The following is an 18,527-nucleotide window of genomic DNA, read 5'->3' as shown; positions in this document are numbered from 1 at the left end:
CATCCGTTCATTCATACGTCGGCATTCATTCAACATTTATTCCCCCGCCACCCCCATTTGGGCGCATCGACTGCATCCCCAGGGCACCATTGGGGGGCCACAGGGCAGAGGTGCACCCCAGCCCCACCTCTTCTGGCTACCTTACCTAGCTGACGAGGATGATGGCATAGGTGGGTCTCAGGGGTAAGGATGCCCGCGTCACCTCCAGCCGAGCTTTGGATGCTGCCAGAGCAACTAGCTCCCAGCGATGCCCAAAAGCCCTGCTCTCTCATCTCCCGACTCTCTGCCCCAAATCCTTCTTTCTGTTCATACCTACTTCCCCCTCCCAAGACCGACATGAGTTGGAGGCAAGAGAGGGGGTGCCAGAGGGGCTCATTAATTCAACAAATATTTACTTAGCTGTGTGCTGGTCAATGAATAGTAATAACACAGCTCCATTCCTATAGAGTGGTGAAATGTGATCTCATGAAACTGTCACATCAACCTGGTGAGGGTGTTTTTATTCCCACTTTACAGATGAGGACCCTCTGGACACACTTGGCTCAGTGTTTTGCCAGAAGTCATCCAACAGAGGCAGAGCTGGGTTCAAGCCTGTGCTCCTCTCAGATCTAACAGACCTGACCACCAAATAGAGGCTCCCCAACCCTCCAAAGGCTCTCTGGTTGCTGGAGGAAGGCAGGTGCACAGCCAGGCAATTCACCTATGGGTTCCCTAGAGCCGGCCCCTGGGGCTTGGGATCCTGAGACACAGCAGATGGGCTGGGCCAGGGCTTCCTCGAGACCTGAAAAATGAGAAGGTGACCCCGCAGAGGAGGGCGTTGGCAGTAGGTCAGAGGTCCTCATGGTAGAGGAAGTTGCAGGTGCAAAGATTTGCAGGTTGGGCTTCCTGGAAATGGCAGGTAAGTGAAGAGTGACCTCATGGGCCTCAGGCAGCCATTCCCTGTCTCAGAACATTAAACCCCGCCCTCCTCTCTCACCCTCTGAGGCTCACACTCCTTCCCTCCTAGAACTTGGCTCCTGAGATATAAACACCATCTTCCCTTAGCAGGGAAACCTTTTCACAGGTGCTGGAGATGCGCTGTTAGGCACAGAACATGTGGGCGGGAGCCGGGCAGCTATGGAATGGCGCCTGACCTCCTCTGCAAAACAGAAAGGAGCACTGAAGCTAAACTAAGGCAGAACTTTGTCCTTGGGCAGCCACAGCATCTGCACGAGGATGATGGGTAATAGAGACCTAGGATTCAAAACCGTCCTGCCTGCTTTAGGTGTGGCAGAGGTAGAGGCATGGATGAGGGACTCGAAGAGAGGGGCTGGCGTGTGTGTATACGCATGCGCACACATATGTGTAGAGGACAGGTACTAAGTTGGTGACTGGGGGTCACCTGGGTGGGATGTGTGTAGATGTTGATTTGTATTTTGGTGTGTGTGTCAGTGAGGAGTGTGTGTTGGGAGAGGGTATGTCTGTCTCTTTTGTGGGTCTAAATGTAAGGCTGTGACCAGCCTTGGCTTGCCAGCGCATTGCTCTGTGAGTGTGAAAATGTGAGTGTGGTCATGCCTTTGTGTCCATGGCTCTGTGAGTGTGGGAATGTGGAACTTGGTACATCTGCTTCCGTGAGGATGACTCATCCCTCCATGTTAACCCCCTCCCCCCATCTAGAGCTGTGACAGGCTTTGCCATTCAGGGGCTGGGGAGGGGGCTGCAGCATGTGGGGAGATGGAAGGCAAATCCTGCAGGGACATTTAAATGACAGCTGCAGCAAAACAAGGTACAGCCGCTGATGCGGAAGGTACAGATCCATGTGTCTGCGTGGGTGGTGGGTACCAGCTGAGCCCAGCCCAGCCAGGCTTAGAACTCAACAGCTTAGGGCCTCCCAGACACCCTGGATTGGAATGAGCAAGGGGCTCCTCAGGACCCCCCAGATCACTGTTCATGAGGGATGTGTCTGTGTGTGCACATTCAGACACACAAAGAGAGCCAGATGCCCCCCCACACACACACACACACATACTCCTTACAGACACAATCGTGGCTGAGATTTGCCCAACCCCACCCAAAATATCCAATTTCCCACAGCCCATCTCCCCTTATGAGGGGGTCCCCAATTGCCAACCTTTCCCCCTTTTTATCCTTTGGCACCCCAAAAATAGCTGCTCCCCAGGACAAGTGACCATGAGCAGCTCCCTAAGGAGGCAGATCACTTTTCCTCTGCTCTCAGACCCTGGCCGGCAGGAGGCTCTGGGCCCCAAGTCCCTCTGGTCCTGAGTCTGGCCCACTCAGCTGCACCTGAGAGTGGGAGAAGCCATTCAGTGGCCCTCATTGCACATGAGGGAGACACCCCTGGGTGTGCTCAGAGGAAATGCTGCAGGCCGGAGAGGCCAGTGGCCCTCTAGAAGCCCCACAGGGACTGTGGTTGTTTGGTCCTCAGGGGGAGCAGCATAGCACGGGGCGCTCCTGGCAAAACATCTGTGCCTAGAAGAGAACCTTGGGTCATCCATCTCAGGCTGGGCCCTCAGCCCTGGCGCCTCTTCTACCCAGGGAGGGCCAGCCTTGGCTTTGCTGGAGCTGTCTGTCAACCAGTGCCCACATGACCTCTTTCCTGGAACCAGCCAGCCCCAGCCTTGTTGATCTAATCCTGAGCCTCTGAGCCATAGGTCCCTGTCACATCCATCTTCAAGTGTCAGCCTGGGCAGTGGCCCCAGGTGCTATCTCCCCCTCCATCCCAATTCCAATGAGACTTACAGTAACCTCTGTCTGGCTGGGACTAGAGCAATTGAAATGTAATTGGGTTTGCAACTTGCTAATGCTGCTGTAGCCTGGGGATGTGGGTGGGAGACGCTGGGAGGGCAGAAGTGCTGTTTAGGACAGAAATCAGAAAACAAGCAGAGATTGGGGGAGAAGGCAGCCACGACTGGGCTGTGGGTCCAGAAAAGGGGTTCTGAAGTCTGGGTCATGGGAGACCCATGACCAGAGGAATGAGGAATCTATGGGGTTTTTGGTCCTTGGGCCCATGACTGGCCTCTGGCTTCTGGGAATGCCTAGCCAAGTGCTCCTGCCCCTGGGAGGGAGCCATGGACCTCACGTACCCTGCCACCATCCTTTGTTCCTCCTTCCCCAGGGAAAGCCTCCTCCTTCAGGTCTGGGTAGCTCAAAGGGACCAGCATCACTGGGAGAGCAGGAGCCCAGGGCCTAGAGTCAGGCCTCCTCATGACCTTAAAAGCTAAAGAGCATCCTCAAGCCAGGGCTGGAGAAGGCAGCCCCTGCACCCACAAACACTGATGGTCCCTGGAATCCCAGTGGTTCAGGAGGCTGAGGCAGGAGGATTGTGAGTTCAAATCCAGCCTCAGCAAAAGCAAGGCACTAAGCAACTCAGTGAGCTCCTTTCTCTAAATCAAATACAAAATAGGGCTGGGGATGTGGCTCACTGGTCAAGCGCCCCTGAGTTCAATCCCCAATACCTCCCCACAAAACAAAAAACACTGATAGCCCGGAGGCTGCAGAGAGGGCCCCTGATGATTAGGTTGGGGGTCCCTCATGCAGTCAAGGGGTGGGGGTGCCAAATGCATTAGGGCTGGAGCCTGTGGAGGGAGGGAAAGGGCGAAAGAGGATCGAGACTGACCATGACCGTGCATGTGAGCCCAGGGGAAGGCCAGTCAGCCCCAGAGGTGCTAAATCCATCTGAGGGGAGGTCCGGAACACAGGCTTCGGGGCCACGAAGACCTGGCTTAAGATGCCACTCGGTACTGTGTGACCCTACAATAGTCACTTCCTGAGTTTCTGTGACAGGCTGAATCTTGGCCCAGTGAAGCCACATCCAGGTGTAGCTCAGTGGTACAGCACAGGCCTCGCACTCACGAGGTCCTGAGTCCTGTCCCCTAGTACCTCCAAAAACCAACAAAAAGTTAAGGATCGTAAGATGGGGAGAGGAGCCTGGATTATCCGGTGGCCCCACTAACCACAGCATCCTTATAAGAGGGTGGCAGATGCACCAGAAAGAGGAGAGGAAATGAAGGACCTGGGGCTGTGAGGGATGGCAGTGCTGGAGGGGACCACAGCCCGAGGAATGCAGTGGCCTTAAAAGATGGAATGGCACAGAGCAGGCGCTCCCACAGCCTCCAGAAGGAAGGAAGTCCTGCCCATTTCTTGATTTTAGCCTCCTGAGGCTCATCTTGAATGGCTGTTGCTTTAAGTCATTGAATTTGTGATAATCTGTTAGAGAAGCAGCTAGAAAGGAGCACACCCTTTCTGTGCCTCAGGTCATTGGCTGTAACAGGAGCCTTTGTCACATGGAGGTTGTGAGAGACCAAGACCAGAGAGGTGTGCAGAACGGCAGGGTGGGGAACAGCAGGGCAGGGACACAAACAAGCACATGCACAATCTCTTAACCATGATTTCATATTTTTAAAAGTCAAAGTGGGGGCTGGGGATGTGGCTCAAGCGGTAGCGCGCTCGCCTGGCATGCATGGGGCGCTGGGTTCAATCCTCAGCACCACATAAAAATAAAATAAAGATGTGTCCACCAAAAACTAAGAAAAATAAATATTAAAAAATTCATTCTCTTTTGAGCAACTAATAAAAAATTTAAAAACGTGAAAAAAATTCTCTCTCTCTCTCTCTTTAAAAAAAATAAAAAAATAAAAAGTCAAAGTGGTCTTGGGGAAGAATAGCGAAGGCTATGTCGAGCATCCTCACACTTAAGCTGTGGTTCGGTGTTGTTTGTATCTTGAATCACAGACTGGTGCTAGGAGCCGTGACAGCTCCAAACCCTAAAATAATAAATAATGCCAGTAATAAACAATGATCATAGTAAAAGTGTGCTGGCGTGGGTACATCAACACAGGAACACGCAAGAGAAAGGAAAAGGAGAGGCCTGTTCTCTCTGGGAGGGGTGTGGGTGCGTGCGTGTATATGTGTGTGTGTGTGTGTGTGTGTGTTAGGAGACGTGGGGAGTTGGGGGTTTTCTAACTATGACCTGGATCACCAGAAATTTGAGGAAAATCTTGAGTAGATAAGAGAAAGACCAAGATAAAGAGAAAACATTGCAGAGGCATTATGGGCTGGGTCTTGAAGGATGCATAGGAGTTCACAGACCGGCTTTGAGTGACACATGCTGGGTGAGAGTGACAGGGGAAGAAGGGGAGGTATTCCGGGTAGAAGGGACAGCACGAGCACAGGTAACGGGTGGGCATGATGGACATCTATTCTGGGAGCACAGTGAATGCTAGTTTGGCTGGGGACGCTCCCCTGGAGAGGAGTTAGGAGAAAGAGAAAGCGGGTGAAGGGCTGGCTAGAGCGAAGGCTGAGGAGCTGGCACTCAATCCATCCCAAGGTGGGGGTCCCTGGAGGGTTTAAGAGAGGCACTCTTATTCTAAAACTTAAAGACATTTTAAGTTAATAAAGAAGACATCTCCTTACAAAATAGTCAAACATTCCGAATAAAGTGAAAATCGTTATTTTTAATTATGTGTGTTAGAATATAACTGCTGTCAATGAAGAATCACTCCCCAACCCCCCATCTACCTCCAGATAATCGTGGGTTAGAAAGACCAAAGTTTTTTTCTCCCTGAAGACCACCAGGTCAGGTTATCATTATCAGGAAGCCAGCCCGTTAGAGGGGTATCATGGTAATGTGCATAGACGCCAGCGCCACACTTTAAACTTTAAATCCTGGGTCTGCCACCTACCAGCTCTGTGACCCTGGGCATGCTACTTAACTTCTCTGTGCTTGGGTTTCACCATCTTCAAAATGAAAATCACAGAATACCAATCTGGTTAGGGAGAATAATGTTCCCCTCAAAGATGTCTAGATCCTAACTGTTAGAATCTGTGCCCAAATGGACATTGCCACGTGATTAGGTTAAGAATTCTGAGGTGAGAATATTGGGGTGGGCTCAATATACTCCCAAGGGTCCTCATACGAGGGATACAGGAAATCAGAGTCATGACAGCTGTGCTGAGGGAAGCACATGGTGGTGGTGACAAGGAGGGGCCAAGGACTGCAGGGTGCCATGGAAGCCACCAAAGGCGAGGGGGCGGGGCTTTCCACACCCCTGCAGGAGGAGGCAGCCCCAGCGGCTTCCATTTCCAGGACTGTAAGAGGACAAATCTGTGCTGTTTTAGCCACTCAGCTTGTGGAGCTTTGTTACAACCCATAAGAACTGAATATCTATCCACGTTAGGGGAAATGAGTTAGTAGATGCAAAGCACTTTTTAAAAAAGGGCCTAACGGCAATTAGCACACAAAAATGTATTAGGTATTATTATTTATGGCAAAACTCTTGGCCTGGGTCAGAGATGGCCAGTCAGCCATTGGAAAGGCACATCACGCCTACATATGTCCAGTGGCCTGACCTTGGTCACCTGTCATGTAGCTGCAAGAGACACTGGGAAACATAATTTTTCTCTAGAGAGCCATTTCAGCTAACGCTCAACTAAAACGTTAGGGCTCTATGACTAAAGGAAGAAGAGGAGGTGATTACTGATGCATTAAGTACCTAGAACAATTCCTACTAGGAAAGACAAGAAGCTTGGAACATAGCCTTTGGTAAGATGCACATATTTCCAGCGCGTCTTCCCTGTGACATTAATTTGATGCAATGTTTCTTGACACCCCGAAGTGTGAGAGGAGACATCCTTGCTCACTACTCGCTCTGCCTTCCTCCTCCCAACTCTTCTTGCTAAACCCTACATTTGCATCTGGTTCTATATCCGTAATTACAAGGTTCCAATTGTGTGTATTGTCTATCTTTGAATTTCAAATATCAATAAAGTTATTTTTTAAAACATTATGATCATATAAACATGATTCTCTGAGGAACCAAGTAATATCCTGGGGCCTAGAAAGGAGCTAATCCTAGAGTTTCAGTGCTGTTTGAAGGGAATCGCTTCAAGTTCAAGTATATTCTCCTACACTCCCTTTGATACTTGAAGTCATGTTACATTTTAATTCATTTCCTATTTGGGCCATGACTTTCTTAGAGAACTTTTTGTTCTCTTGGAGTTTCTAATTGCTTTTCTCTTTTCTTCTTTAGAGAAGAAACATATGCCTTTTAAAATCAGGTCATTAAAATCGCCCAGCTTCTTAATTACATTATTTGTTGAATGAAGCCCATTTTCCTGTTAAAGACCTTCTTCTCCAAACCCTCTGACTTCCTGTTCTAATTTTGACTGATGGCTCTGTGGACCTCTGGTATTTCTAGTCATTGTTCTCCTGGGTTAATTCCACTGCTCTGTGAATCTATTGAGTCTCTCTTTCGTGGATTATGTCACTGTTTTGCTGCAGTAGATCTTCAAATAATGATTTTAAAAGAAGGGCATAGAAGGAAAGCTTTCTGAATCTTTGCATGTCTGCAAATGTCCTTCATTTGTCTTTACATGTCTTCAGGGTGAAGATCAACCGGCAGGGCTCCGGTGTAGGGTACGCGCTTGCAGACAGGCGTACAGACACCCTGGGCTCCCGCCCTGGGCCAGGATGAGGAGGAATTTATTCTAGACACCAAGACTCCCTGTAGAAACTCCAGCCTTATGAGAAAGATCACTCAGTGCCTTTAGAAAGTAGTTCTTTCTCACTTAAAATCTGTTTCTATCTCGATTTGTTCCAGAAGTGTGTGTTGAGGTGGGGAAGGTTGGTGACCGACCATGGTTGTTATGCACATCATAGGACTTTATTATGTACTGATGGCATTATTTTTCTTTATTTTTTTTCTGTCCTAGTCCTACGTGTTGTCTATACATTTGCAAGTTTGATGCTGTGGTTCTAATTTTTATTGTTTGTAATTAGATAGCTATATCTTCTAATCTACATTAAAATAATCATATGACTAGTAAGGTAACAGAGGTTTATCTGTCTGTGACTGAGCTCCACCCACAGCTGAGGGACCTTCACAATAACCTGGGGACATTCTCTAAGAGTTAATGTTGATTGCCCTCAGGTCAATAGTCTGAGCTTTCTTCCTGCACCTGCTGGTTTGGGATTCCAAGGGGTGGAGTTTAAATAGTCCGCCTCCTCCCCGCCCAGATTGACACACTGGGAAATAAAGTAATAGAGTAATTATGGAAGACAAAGTATCCCTTTTATTATTGACCATGTCAAGTGGAAGGCTTAGTGTCAGCTTTTTTGCTGCTGTGACTAAAAGATCCGACCAGAACAATTTTAGGGAAGAAAAGTTTACCTGGGGGCTCAGGGTTTCAGAGGTCTTAATCCATAGACAGCCGACTCCATTCCTCAAGATGCACAGTGAGGCAGCATGTATATCTTGGAGGAAGAGTGTGGCAGAGGGAACAGCTCACATGGTGATCAGAAAGCAGAGAAAGGGGTCTCCACTTGGCAGGTACAAACATATACCCCAGAGCCACACTCCCAATGAGTCACTTCCTCCAGCCACACCCCACCCGCCTCCAGCCACACTCAGTTAATCCCATCAGGAATTAAAGTACTGATTCTCCGTGAGGGCTAGAACCCAATCACTTCCCCCTCCAAACCTTCTTGCATTGTCTCACATGAGAGTTTTTTGGGGGACACCTCACTTCCAAACCATAACACTTATCTTGGGGTGAGAGCTGAGCGTCCTGCTAACCAAACCTCAGTCATGGCCATCACTGCCTGATGATGGGGATGGCGGGACCCCTATCTCACTACAGTGGGCCCACGGCCTCAGGTAACCTTTTCCTGTCCACACTGGGTGTCCTGGTGTGTGTGGCCACATTGCTGAGGATTCTTCTGGGAGAGAGAATCCTACAGACAGTGGCAAAGCCAAGGTCATCAGAAGGGAAAGGTGTTGGGGATTTACACATAGCTGTAAATCTCTCACACTGTGTGACTCCAAGTACTCTGGGCTCGAGTACATATCCAGGGAGCAGAAAGCCCAGATCTTACACAAATTGTCTCAAGAAACAGAAAAGGAGGGGAAATCATGTGCTGCATTTGATATGATCCCCAACCTGGATGAGGAGAGTTGGAGACAGGAAGATTTTTTGCAGGTCCATTTCACTGATGGACACAGACATAAATATCCTAAATATATTATCAAACTCAATACATAAATATGTTTAAAAACACATAGTCACCAAGTTGGATTTCTTCCAGGAAGGCAAGACTATTTCAACCTTAGGAAATTGTCGGGGTGGGGGATGTGACTTGGTGTCAGAGCACCGGTGAAGCACGTGGAAAGAGAAGACAGAAAGGGCAGGGGAGAGAGGGAGGGAGAAAGAAGGAAGCATTTGATAACATTAAGCAGATTATTAAAATTTTTAGCAAATGAGGGACAGGCAAGAGCTTTCTTGACCTGATAAAGGGAATCTCTCCAAAGCCACCTGAAAACATTCTACTTAGTGGTAAGGACTTAGAAGCCTACCTTTTCAAACCAGGAACCCACAGAGGGTGTTCTGTTTCTGATCCAATTGCACTGGATTCCCTAGCCTGTGCAATAAGAAAAGTCAAAATAAATAAATGGCATAAACTATTGGGGAGGAAGAAACAAATCATCCTATATTTGTAGATCATGCGATTGTCTACCTAGAAAATCTAAGATTTTATGACAAACCATTAAAACTGCTGAGCGGGTGCATGTTGAGACTCCTCACCTGGCCCACTGCATTGCTAGAGGGTTAGCAAACTGACGCCTGGATGGTCCTCTTGGTCTGGACTCCTTTTTCCTCGTCGTTGTAGGCCTGAGAATGGAGCCCAGGGCCTGCCAGGCGAGCACTCTGCCACCCAGCTGCACTTCGGGCCCTGGAACGTCTTTTGAAAGCTGGTTGTGTGGCACCCATCTGCATTTCCTCTCCATCGGCATTCACCTGTGGGCCCCTGTGCTCATGTTAGTCATGTCAAGATTCAGAAAAGCCTCAGGCATCGATTCCATGAGCCAGGCTGGGAAAAGAGAAGTAAGGAAACAGACCTGATTTCCCCCTTATCTCCTGTTCCAGAACGGGGGTCACATGAGCACCTTTTCCCTAAACATTGACCAAGAAAGACGTGAGTGACCTAGACCCAATCATCGTCACCCTTTGGGCCTGGTACTTTCCCATTTTGAGGACTGAACTGGTGCTGGGGTGACACATCCTGCCAGGGGCAGTGGATTTCTGTCTGCTACCTGACAAAGCTCCCGATCCTGCAGCAGAGAGCCAAAGGCTCTGAGCTCACTGTTGGTCAAGCCAAGGACAGTGTCAGGTCAGGGGGATCTTTTCTCAAATCTTTGCTTTCAGGAGGCCCACATTTTGTTTTAGGAGTGTCTCTTGTGAGCAGCACAGAGCTGGAGTAAGTGTTTTCATGGATGGGAATAATCTGTTAAACGGGAAATCAGTGCATTTACATTGTTTGAGATTATCAGTGTTTTAAAATTTATTTCTACCATCCAATTTGTGCTTTCCATTTACCATGTATATTATCAGCAGTCATTACTAGGTTAAAAAAAATCCCCCCCCCCAAATCAGACAACAAACATTTATTATCTCATCCAATGTCTAAGGGTTGGGAATCGGGGGGGCTACACTTAAGGGATTCTGGCTCAGACTTTTACAGACTTTGGTCAAGCTGTGGCCAAGGCTGCAGCCATCTGGAGGGCCTGCTGAGGATTTGTTCCACATCCACTCACAGGGCTGAGGCAGGAACCTCCAGGTCTTCCCCACCTCAGCCTCTCCCCAGAGCTGTTCACAATCTGGTTTTCCCAGAATGAATGATGCAAAATAAAGAGAGATAGAGCCAGAGAGAGTGTCATCAAAATGGAAGTCACAGGCCTTTTCTAGTAGGGTCACCAGATTCAGCAAACACCCACACAGGATGCCCAGCTGAATTTAAAATTCAGACACTACATCAATACTCACTAAAAAATTATTCATTGCTTCCTTGAAATTCAAATTTGCCTGGATTTCCTGTATTTTATCTGGTAACTCTCTATAGGACACCGGACAGGCTACACAATTTGTGGAGTCCCTTATTAAAATAGTGTTGAGAGGAGCTAGGGTTGTGGCTGGGTGGCAGAGTGCTCATCTGGCACGTGCCAGGCCCTGGGTTTGATCCCCAGCCTGCAGGGGAAAAGAAAATAGTGTGAAGAATTTCAAAGCGAGCAGAGCATTAAGCATGGAACCCTTCTGAACATGGGGCTCAGAAAGTGGACCCTGCTCGAACCTGCCCTGGCTTCTGCCAGACCCTATGAGACAGAAATAGGTCACAAGTCCAGCCTGCTCTTTATGGGGGAGGACTGCACCAGGGCATGGAGAAGGATGGGGAAGGATCGTCTTAGAAACCAATCAGGTTTTCTTCCTTCTTTCACTTGTCATTTCCTAGCTGGTGGTGGACTGACTGGATTTTCTTCATTCTCTGTTTCTACAGGTTGGGAATTCCTTCCTTTCCTTCTCCTTCATTAGTCATCCTTAAATTTTTAATCTGCAAGTTTCATTAACAATGTCTGAAGTTAATCCATGTCCTCTGGAATAATCTAAGAATGCCTGTGAGCCTGATCATGGCTTCCCTCACATCCTCCAACGTTTTAATTTCACCTTGTGGGTTTCTTTCGTTTCTCTGCAGACCCAGGGCCTCACACATGCCAAGAAAGTGCTCTCCCACTGAGCCATACCCCAGCCCACCTTGTTTTCTTTTAATTTTTATTTTATTATTATTTTTTGGTACCAGGGATTGAATAAGAGGTGCTTTACCACTGAGCCACACCTACAGCCCTTTTTTTTTTTTATTTTTTAGTTTAACTAAGGGTCTCACCAAGTTGCAGAGACTGGCCTTGAACTTGGGATCCTCCTATTCTAGCCTCCCAAGCTGCTGGGATTACAGGCATGTGCCACTACGCCAGATTCATTTTGTTTTTAAAGCAGCCTTTAAACATCTTTTTTTTTTTCTTGCAAAGTCTGAGCCAGTTTGAATTTTCCATGATTGATCATTTTTTTTTATTTGCTCCCCATTCAAACAAGCTACTTCTTCTGAGTTTATTTCCTAGGTTTTCATATTATCTTAGTCAGATGTTGCCAAAACCAAAGCTCCCTGTGGTGTTTTCTAGTGATTTTTTTTTTATAACCTCGATTGCATTTCTGGTCATATTCTTTTTGTTCCCAATATTGTGTATTTCATGGTAATGCTTTGTTTATTTTATTGAGGCTTTTTAAAAAAAATCAACCCAACTTTTGGTTGTTTGTTTATATCATCACTTCCTATTTTATCTTTATGATTTTCTTCCTTTTACTCTCTTTGGGTTTTCTGATCATCTCTTCCTAGTATCTTGAATTGGATGTTTAATTCATTTGTTGCCAATTCTTTCTGTTTTTAATAAGAAGTGAAGTGAAGGCTACAATTTTTCCTCCAAGTTCTACTTTAGCTTATTGTTATTCCATTTAAAATATCTTGTAATTTTCTTTATAATTTTCTCCTTTCCCCATGAATTATTTAGAATTGAGTTTTTATGTTGCCAAACATATTGGATTTCCTTGGCCAACTTTTTATTGTTGATTTCTAATTTTATTATTGGGATAAAAAAGAATGTGATGGAGCCAGGCGTGTTGGCACATGTCTGTAATCCCAGTGGCTCAGGAGGCTGAGGCAGGAGGATCATGAGTTCAAAGCCAGCCTCAGCAACTTAACGAGGCCCTAAGTAACTTCTTGAGACCCTGTCTCAAAATAATATACAAAAAGGGTTGGGGATGTGGCTCAGTGATTAAACACCCCTGGGTTCAATCATAGTACTAAAAAAATTTTTAAAAGTGATATAGTAATATTGATTTTTTTTCTTTTCTTTCCTTTCTTTCTTTCTTTTTTCAGTGCTGGGGATTGAAGCCAGGGCCTTGAGCATGCAAGGCAAGCACTCTGTTCTATCATCAAGCTACACCACTGGCCCTATATTGATTCTTTGAAAATATCTTAGACTTCCTTTATTACCGAGTATGCAGTATTTTTTAAAATGTTGCACATCCGCTTGAAAACACTGGATTTTCTATTGGGGGCATTGCAAAGTTTATATTTATCTGATGGACCAACATCCTTAATTACATTGTTCAAACTTATGTGTCCTTACCAATGTTTTGTTACTTGATCCATTGGTTTAAGAAAGTTTAATTAAAATTTCCCTCTTTGTTTATAGATTTCTCACTTTCTCCCTGCAATTCCTCCAGATTGGCTTTATATGTTTCACCAAGATAAATATGTGCTGCCAAATACATATAAATTCACAATTACCGTAGATTCCTGACAGATGTTTCCCTTCCTGAGTGTTTTGCCCAGGTTATGGGTTAAGCTGCTATTATAAAGACCCCAAGAAAAGCATGGTTTTAAAAAGACAGACATTTTATTTCTTGTTCACTTAGAAAGTTCGCAGCTGCAGTCCCCTGCCCTCCAGCCTCCTGTGAACTTGGGATCCATGTGGAGCCCACAGGAGATGAGGGGGAGGAATGAGAGGGAGGCGAGGTCTTTATCCCCTGCTTCCCCAAGGCAGGTCGCCTCTGCCTTCAGAGACTCTCTCCTTCAGAGTGGAGTGGCCTCTCTCTTCGCTTGGTCCTGCAGGCCTAATGGAAGTGACAAACATGCTGCTGCAGGCCCCAGGGTCCTGTACTCTCCTGTGACCCCCTACACTCTGCTTTCTCATGAGTCTTTTTGAAAATAAATTCTGCCCAAATTCTCCTAATTAGCACTCGCCGTCTGTGTCCTGTGGAGACCCTGAGGGGCGCAGGCTGGCATGGGTTTTTAAAAGTCACTGACTCCGAGTGCCCAGAGGCAGCGCGCACTGCCCCCAACACTGGACCCTGTGCCCCATTCTTTCTCACCCCAGCTCACTTATTAGACTCTGGCTCAGGGATCCCACCACAGCCAGGTCTCTGTCACAGGGGCAGGGACCTCGTCACCAGTACCACCTCAACCCAAGGCTCAGCTTGACCACACGTCTGCTGGCCAGGGCTGCCTCTCTCAGCGTCTTGGGGTGATGGGTTAATGCTTTCACTGGATGCCGGTCAGCTTCCGCGGGTCCCAGAGTAAGCCTGGCCCTCTGGGGAGACTTGCGCATCTCTGCTCTCACCCTTTAGGTACCCATTTCTTAATTGAGCTCTTGGGGATAAGCTTGTCTCCCGGTTTCCTCATTCTTAAGGAATTCCTCAAGCTAGAGCCATTTCTACAAAGAGATCATAGAAATCACTGTTCCCATTTTACAGACCGGGAAACTGAGGTTCAGAGTGGAAAGTGAGCTTCGGGGAGGCCAGAGGAACTGGAACTTGAACCCGGGGTCTAACTGGCTCTGAGTGACAGGTCTCCTACAGGGCGTGGGTGTGCTTGGAGGAGACGGGAGTCAAAATGGAGGCAGTGTCACAAGAGCCGCGATGACTCAGTCCGGGAAGGTGCGTAAAACACGCGGTAAACGGTAGGTGCTCGGGTCTGGGAACCTGCGCAGGTGCCTCCGTTTCTCCTCTGCGCAGCCACGACGCGCGGACTCAGCCACCAGGGGGCGCTGCTACCCGGGCGCCGCCCTCTGGGGGCACCTTGTGCTTTCACGCCCCGCGTTCTTCCAGCGAACCCTCCATAATCCTGAGGGCGGAGGGTGTGGCCCAGCCCAATTCTTGAGAAACCTGCGTCAGGAGGGAGGGAGACGGGGGAGGTCTGCAGTGCCAGAAGGTGACAGAGAGACTGGGGGCGGGATATCTGAACGATGACTGTCTAGGGAAGGCAGGGATTTCTCAGAGGAGGTGGCTTTGGAACTTGACTCTACAAGATGAGCAGCGATTCGCTCCCCCTCTGCAGACCCTGACACTTCCCTGCAGCCCCAGGTCAAGGCCACCGGAGTGTTGCACAGCTAACCCCCCTCCCCAGGGTTGAGGATGTGGCTCAATCGCCAACCCTCAATCGCCAGCAGACAAGAGTCCCAGACTTCAGGTGAAGTTGGAAGCCAAAGCCCCTGTCTGGGTACAAGCCAGAGTTGACCGACACCTGGATTCGGCTTAGGGGAAACAAAGGCTGCCGAGTGACCAGTGAGGTTCCTCGGTGTAGAAAAAACAAACTCCAACCCAGACCCAGGTCTCCTGCCATACACACAGAGTGTCCCAAGTGACACAGAAGACGGTGGCCTTAAAAGGCGTGGGGCCTTCTCACCAGCAAACAAGCCATTGTGCAGCAGGGACACCAGGGGGTATCCTCTGTCCAGTTCCGTCTGGACACCCATACGTGGAGATGGCATCAGATCTCACAGGTTGAGGAATCACACCCCAAGACCCCCCCCACACACTCTAATTTTATTATGCTGTTATTTATTTATTTGGGCACTGAGAACTGAACCCATGGGCCCTTCATCACTGAGCTACATCCCCCGTCCTTTTCATCATTTTATATTTTTTTGAGGCAGCGTCTTGCTAAGTTCCTAAGGCCTGGCTAAGGAGGGAGGCTCCCGAGAGCTCCGTCCCTTGGGATCCCCAGGGAGGCTTCCCTGCATCTCGGATGCTCACAGGCTGCGGCCTCTGCATCCTTCTTGGCCTCTCTGTGCAGCCCTCCCCCCCGCACCGTTGGGGCAGCTCCCCTCTGTAATGAGGAGGGTCTCTGACCTGCCATAGGCTGGGGGCAGGTCAGAGTCTCTTTGGGCCTGGAGGTGAGACAGAAAGGCAAGGAAGACAGGAATTTCTGTGATGGCCTCGGGGAAGGTCTAGTTTCTGTGGCTGGCCTCAGGGAGGGAGTTTTGAGCCAGGAACCATGGACAACATCAAAAAAACAGGTGTGTCATAATATCACACACATCGCTTGGACACTAATAACGTGTCCCCGGGCAAGTCACTTCACCTTCTCCCGCGCCCATGCCCAGCCTCAGCTCCCTCCCTGTAAAGGGGGGTAGGGGCCATCCTCTCCTGCAGTGTGTGTCTTTGGGACAACTCGCCTGACACCCAACTCTGATGGATAAACCAGCGTGTTCTGTCACCTGCCTCATCCCATCCCAGGGATGAGGCAGGATGGCCCCTGAAGGTCTGCTAGGACTCCACCTTGTCTCCCCTGGAAAAGAGACTGCCTCTGCATCCTCACAAGCCAGAGGGATTCTAGAAAAGGCATCTCCAGGGCCCAGGGGAGAGCTCTGTGGGAGCAGCTGGGGGAGGAAGCCCTCACTCATCTGTCCCTCTGGACTGAGTGTCAAGGTCAGCGGAAAGCAGTCGGGTCTGTGTCTGCATCGAGCTCTACTACTTAGGGGCTGTGCGAGCTGACAAGTCACCCCTGAGCCTCCGTCGCCTCACCTGACAGGTGGAGGGCAGCAGTCCCTGTGCCATCCGTCCAGCGTCCCTCCTTCCTCCAGACACTGATTCCACAAGGGCCATCATGATTTCCATGATCTTGACCTTGGGCACAGCGACTGGCCAACAAGTGGACACTGACCAGAGCCATGTTAATCAGCAGACTCCCCAGAAAATGGCTGTGCTGAGGCTCCCATCATTGGCCACGTGACTTTCCTCGCAGCAGACAAATCTAGAGAGACAGGAAGAGGGAGAGGGAGAGGCAGAGAGACCACGTCCTGGCAGGACTGGGCACCCTGGTTCCAGCTGTGCCTGCCCACCAGCCCTCCGCGTTGTCTGGAAGTCCACCCCTCCAGGGCTCTCCAAGCCACCTTGCTGGTGGCATTGGGTATTCCTGAGATGCACTTCCCCACAGAGGAGTGAGTAATGGGAGCGAGCTGACGTGTGGAGCACTTGGCCTGCGGCCTGGCCGGCTGCAGGCTCAGGGGACATGGATTCCTTTCCCTTCATGGGCGCCAGGCAGGGATGGGGCTTGGCAAGATACCAGGAAGATGTGAGGCATCGCACTGGTGAGGTGACTTTGCAGCCCCTGGGAGAATAGAGTCAGGTGCTTTGGGACCCTGCAGGGCCCAACAGGAGACCAGAATTAATGCCCAAGTGGGATATTCGGTAGCTAGGAAAGGATGAGGCTCAGGGGAAAAAATTCTGCCCATTCTTTTGCGGGAGAGTTTTATTTTATTTTATTTTATCTTATTATATTGTGGATTGAACCCAGGGATGCTTAACCACTGAGCCACATTCCCCACCCCTTTTTAAAATAATGTATTTTCAGACTGGGTCTTGCTAAGTTGCTTAGGGCCTCACTAAATTGCTGAGGCTGGCTTTCAACTCAAATCCTCCTGCCTCAGCCTCCTGAGCTACTAGGATTACAGGTATGGGCCACCATGCCAGGCTCCTTGAGAAATTTTAAACAGGCACTCCCTCTATGGTATGCCAGGGTCCCTAGAGGTCAAGAAGATGGGTGCCAATAAAGCGTTTCCAGAGGTGGGACATTTGAGCTGGGTTTTGAAGGGTGAATAAGAGTTTGTCAGTCAGGGAAAGGTCTTGGGGAGGGGCATTAGGCTATGATTATCAATCTTAAGTTCCATTAGTAAAGAGCTGATGACTATGAGGATTTAAATGACCTGGGTCTGCATCCTGTCTCAACCACTAAACTTCTGTTCCTAATAAAGAAAACTTTCAAGGCTTAAACAAGATTATATGCATAAAGTATTCAGAACAATAACGTTGGCAGAAACCTGTAGCCAAGCTCTTCCTAAATGTTTAGCTCATTATGAAAACTTACTTGACCAAGTCCAATCCCCTGAAATGATCAGAGCTGTTACTATTTATTGAGCTTTTAAAAAGCCCCAAGCACAGAGCTAAATGCTTAGGTGCTTTGTCATTTAATCGCCCCCCAATCCCAGGAGGGAGGTGAATAGAGTCACCCCATGAACGATCTGGGTCACACTGCAGAGATTCAAAGCCAGGTTTGTCTCAGGACCGGTGCCCTAGGCCCAGAGAAGGAGGGAATTAGCTCCGGGACACACAGCAGGAGACCAGAGTGCCAGGGTTTCCTTATTGGCTGACTCTAGGGCAGTCAGGAATGCGGCTGGGGACGCCTGAGGTTTGCCTCACTCTTCGCGACCACACGTCCATCATCGGCCTCCGAGCACCGGGGCGGCCCGCCGAGGACACGCGGCACCTGCCAAGGCCTCGGCGGCCTCGGCGCTGCCTGCCGGAGAGGAGCGGGCGGGCGGGCGCGGCGCAGCGCAGGGCCGGGCGGGCGTCGCAGCCGGGACCGCCGCGCCCCTGCTCCCTCCCCGCCCCGCAGCTTCCGCCCGAGGTCCGCGTAGAAAATTCCAGCCTGGCCCCGGCCCAAGGCCCCCGAGGGGGATTTTTCCAGCGGGGCGCGTCCTGGAGCCGAAGGCGCGGAGGGGGTGGCCCTCCTCGGCCCCTGCACCGGAGTCGTCCCAAGGCCGCGGCCGGCCGGGATCCTTGGGGACGAGTGGGCGGGCCAGGGGAGCCGGCTCGGGACGTCCTGGCCAACAGGAAGCGAGACAAAGGCGGCCGCTTATCGCGCGCCCCGCATTCCTTTCAGGTGATGCCCGCCGGCCCGGGGGAGGCGGCCCGCCGGCGCAGAGGGGCTGCCAGGGCCCCTGGAGGAGGACCCCCGCCACCTGCCCGCAGTGAGGCCGTGACTCGGCCACCTGCCTTTCCACCCTGCACTTGGGGACGCCCCACCCCGTCCCCAGGCCCAGGGTCCTGGGCTCCAGGAAAGGAAGGGCGCAGCTGGCATCTGT

The sequence above is a fragment of the Marmota flaviventris genome, chromosome 10, assembly GCF_047511675.1.
Source record: "Marmota flaviventris isolate mMarFla1 chromosome 10, mMarFla1.hap1, whole genome shotgun sequence".
NCBI lineage: Eukaryota > Metazoa > Chordata > Mammalia > Rodentia > Sciuridae > Marmota > Marmota flaviventris.
The sequence above is the reverse complement of the archived record's forward strand: the minus strand, read 5'-3'. Positions refer to the sequence as shown.